Source organism: Tupaia chinensis, unplaced genomic scaffold, assembly GCF_000334495.1.
Source record: "Tupaia chinensis unplaced genomic scaffold, TupChi_1.0 Scaffold146140_1, whole genome shotgun sequence".
NCBI classification, from domain to species: Eukaryota; Metazoa; Chordata; class Mammalia; order Scandentia; family Tupaiidae; genus Tupaia; species Tupaia belangeri.
In genome coordinates, this window is record NW_006205995.1 from 2,370,249 (window position 1) to 2,375,646 (window position 5,398).

The 5,398-nt window shown below is 46.6% G+C and overlaps 1 pseudogene; it reads right to left on the reverse strand.

The window, feature by feature from the left end:
* Positions 1 to 762: 762 nt before the first annotated feature.
* Positions 763 to 3,157, reverse strand: LOC102490058 (MICOS complex subunit MIC26 pseudogene; annotated as a pseudogene).
* Between the last annotated feature and the right edge of the window lie 2,241 nt (positions 3,158 to 5,398).

Here is a 5,398-nt window from a genome sequence, read left to right on the forward strand (position 1 = left end):
GGAGACCTCCCTGAGTATGCCAAGCACATATGTGCTCAGGGGACTTAAAGCTGGGAGTCGACTGTAGCATCAAGACCCTCCTGGGCGGGGGGGACCAGCAGTTAGCGTAATGGCTATGTCGCTGGACTCCCACGTAGTCGACCACGGTTCAAGTCCCGGACCAGGTGGCTTAAAACTCATGCCAGGCACGTGTGCGTGCATGTCCAAGATCCCGAGAGGAGAATGGAGGAGAAGGGATTGCAGCATGGCCATCCCCCCTGGGGGGTGATTTCTCGCTTTCTGTCTCTCTGTCTCTCTCTGTCTGGCTGGCGAGTGCACGCGCCCTATAGCAAAAAACCTCTCCAAAAATAAAGACCCTGTTGGGGGTTCTCTCTATCCCTCTTTTTGTCTCTCTCTCTCTAGCTCATTGAATAAATAAGGAAGTAAAAACAGCAACAAACTTTAGAAATAGATGAACCTACATTCCAATCTTACCTCGTATGCTCTTTTTTCAACTTGGCGTTTAATTATACACATAAATAGCAAATGAGATCAAGCATTCGCAGGCTGTATGGCTGTATATTATTTTTAGGTGAAAGGACTTCAGATCAGTCCACTCGTAGTATGGTGTCACCCGAGATAACAAAGAGGCCTAGCATAGTTGTTCCTGAGGAAAGCCGTTTCCTACAGTCAATGATGCCGTCTTCACCATGTTCCTGTAGAAATACGGACTTACTGGAGAGCTTTCCAGTTTTTACCTATAACTCATTAAACTGGGCAGACATGAAGTTTTCTACTTATTTCCGGGTGAATTCTTCACATTTCCTGGCTTTTGCAAGTTCTCCTTCCACAAATCTTCCGTGACCACATGTCCTCAACAACTCCAGTCATGTCATTTCTCTCCGCTGACCTGGGCCAATGCGCGGCTTGCTGTGGATGAGAGACGGCGGCGGCTAATCCCGTGACGCCAGGTGGGCACACTAGCCTCTTTACTTTCGAACCTCTAGCCAGAAGCAGTCCACCAAGGCCAGCAAGACCAGCAACGCCAAGCCTTGGAAGAACTCCAGGAGGTGCATTTGGGAGATATTCTTAGCTGTCTCACCGCACTGAACCAGATTCTGCATCTTGGGCTTGGCTTGGGAGTGCATTTCCTGACACCAACTTGTACGCGGCTCGCAGTGATGTCGAAGCCGTGAGATGCTTTCTTCAGGTTGGGTCCTTGGCTCCTCCATGTATTTGGATTGCCCTCAGGAGTTGAGTGGAGTGAAAACTCATCCACCTTAATGGCGTTTTTGTTAGGTGAATCCTTCTTTGGAGTTGCGTAGACTTTGAAAGTGAGCAGGCTCAGGCTGGCTGGTCCCATGGGCCTCTGGATTACCTGCAGAGGCGGCTCCCGTGGGGTCACCTTATCTCATACACGTAACAGCTGTGGAACCTCAGGCGAATAACTTACCCCCTTTATTTTTATTTATTTATTTATTTTTGGGAGAGGTTTTTTTTTTTTTTTTTCCATAGGGTGCGTGCACTTGCCAGAGAGACAGAGAGACAGAAAACGAGAAATCACCCCCCAGGGGGGTTGGCCACACCGCAATCCCTTCTCCTCCATTCTCCTCTCGGGATCCTGGGCACGCATGCACACACGCCCAGCATGAGTTTAAGCCGCCGGGTCTGGGACTTGAACCACGGTTGACAACATGGGAGTCCAGCGACATAGCCATTACGCTAACTGCTGGTCCCACTTACCCACTTTAATTCTCTGTTTGTCCTTCAGGAATATCTGTACTGAATGGATTAAGAATAAAAGTAAGTAATAGGTAGAAAATAATGAGCTCAGGGCTAAATCCAGACTGAGCCTCTGATAAATATTAGCTACTATCTCTGGGGCCAGCAGACAGCATAGTGGTTACATCGCTGGACTCTCACATGGCTTTCACGGTTTGAGTCCTAGACCTGGTTATTTGAAAATCATGCCTCATTTGTGTGAGTGCATTCCTAAGACCCCAGGAGGAGAATGGAGGAGAAGGGATTGTGGTGTGGTCATTACCCCTGGCTGGTGATTTCTTACTTTCCCTCACTCTCTCTGTCTCTCTCTCCTCTATGAGCATACACACCTAAGGTAAACCTCTAAAAAAAAAAAAAATAGCTACTATCTTACATATTATTATTAGCCTCCACAACACAATTGAGCTAGTTCTCCTTAGAAATGAGAGAGGGGGGACCAGCAGTTGGCTTAATGGCTTTGTCGCTGGACTCCCATGTAGTTGACCACAGTTCGAGTCCTGGACCCAGTGGCTTAAACTCACACCAGGCACATGTGCATGCGTGCCCAAAATCCCAAGAGGAGAATGGAGGAGGAGGGATTGTGGCGTGGTCATAACCCCTGGGGGGTGACTTCTCGCTCTCTGTCTCTCCGTATCTCTCTTTCTGGCAAGCTCACATTCCCTATAGCAAAAATCTCTCAAAAAAAAAAAAAGTAAAGAAAATAAAGAGAGAGGGACCAGTAGGTGGTGTAATGGTTATGTCTGGACTGTCATGTAGTCGACTGCAGTTCAAGTCCCGGACCCAGAGGCTTAAAACTCATGCCGGGTGTGTGTGTATGTGCCCAAAATCTTGAGAGAAGAATGGAGGAGAAGGGACTGTGGTATGGCCATCCTCCCCTCCCCCGGGGGGTGATTTCTTGCTTTCTGTTTCTCTGACGAGCACATGCTCTCTATAACAAAGATATCTCTTTTAAAAAAATAAAAAGAAAGAAAGAAATGCATGGAAACTAATAACTATAGAAAAGGAAAAATGGACACCCTTCTGTCCGTCCTCTACATGCAGAGGAGGATTCCTCCAGCACCTTTTCATCAATTTTAAAGTGAACTTTCTTTTTCTATATGATAACAACTGTGGTTCAGATAGTTCTTACAGTTAATGGTGTTGCATTGCTTAACTGCCCAGGCTTTTTCTTCCTTAATTCAGGATAAAATGATGACATATCTTATAACTCATGGCATTTAGATTCAATGAAACACACTAACTGAACTTTTCACCAAAAAACACTAACAGCACCTAAACTATGCATACCCCACAATGCAGCCTCTGTCAGTGTACCCACCACACTGTCTCGTGGTCTGTCCTCAGCTCTCAGCCCTAACACGCTTACCGTCTGGCACGAGCTATCTGGCCCTGACATTTTGGTAAGTGACTGCATGCATGGGCTCGACCTGACTTACTCACCACTCATACTGGAAGTGTCTAAAAGGTGTAACCGAGGGAGTCGCGTTCTCATTTCTCAGAATTCAGCAGTCTTTAATTATACGGTTAGGTTCAGTGTCACTGACAGTTGTTTCATGCATGTATATTTCATCTGCCCAGCTTCAGTATAAGCTTCTCAAGATAAAGACGGTGTGAGTGACAAGTGGTTTGCCTCTCCTCCTGTGCTCATGACGTGGCATGTATTAGGTTATCGGAAAAGTCATGACATGTTTTTACACGCAAAAACGCATCTTGACTTTTCCAACAACCCAATACTTAGTGATCAATTGCCTAAAAACATTTACACTCAGAGCCAGCCAGTGGCATGGTGGTTGGGGCATTGGACTCCCACATGGCCAGCCATGGTTTGAGTCCTGGACCCAGAGGCTTGAAATGCAGACTGGACATGTGTGCATGCGTGCCCAAACTCCCAGGAGACGGGATTGTGGCATGGCCATCCCACCTGAGGGGTGTGTGTGTGTGTGTGTGTGTGTGTGTGTGATTTCTTGCTTTCTGTATCTGTCTCTCCAGCAAGCACACGTACCCTACAGCAAAAATCTCTCTCTCTCAAAAAAAAAAAAAGCATGTACACTATATGAGGAGATATAATCATATTTCTGCCAGTCTGACTCCCTAGAATCTTAACTAGGAAGTCTAAGTTTTTCAGGCTATCCTAACGGTTCAAAGCCCTGGGAATCTCTTCTTTAACTACTGGCTATAGACGAGCTTTGTGTGTTGATAGGGAGAGTCTGGCCTGCAGTGAAAGACTGACAGACTATAAATCAGAGGGTCTCCGGCACGGTGATGCAGTCAGCCCACCACCACAACCCCTCTGATCCTTTAGAACTATTCGGAGTCCATCTTGCAGTTTCTGTTTGCTTTGCTTCCCATGAAGTGGCTTTGGTTATATTCAAAACCCCAGAATTGCCCTGGGAGAACCATAGCCATTCCCTGACAGGTGCCCGAGTATAACACCCAGCTCGTTGTCCTCAAGGCAAGATAAGCCTTGAGGTGAAATGTGTGCTCCAGGGACCAGCAGTTAGCGTAATGGCTATGTCGCTGGACTCCTACGTAGTCAACCGCAGTTCGAGTCCTGGACCCGGTGGCTTAAATTCACACCGGGCGCGTGTGCGTGCGTGCCCAAGAGCCCGAGAGGAGAATGGAGGAGAAGGGATTGCGGCGTGGCCATCCCCCCGGGAGGTGATTTCTCGCTTTCTATCTCTCTGTCTCTCTCTGTCTGGCGAGCGCACGCACCCTATAGCAAAAACCTCTCAAAAAGAAAAGAAAAGAAAAGAAAAGAAAAGAAAAGTGTGCTCCAGAGCTCCCCACAGGATCTGGCAGAGGCCAGGACTTGCTCTGAAACTGCATCCTCGCTGGGCTACTTTCTCCCTTCCCTCTCTGACATTTACTACTCTTCTTCTTTTCAGTCAATTTATTTATTTACTTGTTTATTTATTTTTGCTACAGGGCTTGTGCATTCACTGGAGAGAGTCAGGGAGCAAGAGAGAAAGAGAGAGAGAAAGAAAGTGAGATATCACCCCCCCCCAGGGGAAATGGCAATCCCTTCTCCTCCATTCTCCTCTCAGGATTGTGGGCAGGCACACACATGCGCACACATACACCCTGCCTGCTTTTCAAGCTATCAAGTCTGGGACCCTTACCTCACTGTTGGCCATGTGGGAGACTAGTTACCTTAACCACCACATCAACAGTTGAGGCCCTCCAACTTAAAAGAAAAAGCAAAACTAGTTAGTGAGGAAACTGAGATCTGTGTTATTATTATTTAGGGAGATTTTTGCTATAGGGCGTGTGCACTTGCCAGAGAGACAGAAAGCGAGAAATCATCCCCAAGGGGATGACCATGCTACAATCCCTTTTCCTTCATTCTCCTCCTAGGACCTTGGACATGTATGCACACGTTGGCTCAGCACAAATTTTAAGCCACCAGATCCAGGACTTCCATAGTTGACCACATGGAAGTTCAGCAATGTAACCATTAGGCCATCTGCAGGTATCAGGATCTGTATTTAATAGTGTCTGGGTCTTAGCATAAAGATAATGAAAAAAAATGTTTTGTGTTTCATTTCATGACTTCAATTTCCTTTTTCTTTTCTTTTTCTTTTTTTTTTTTTTTTTTTTGGGAAAGAGGTTTTTGCTATAAGGCATCCACCCTTGCCAA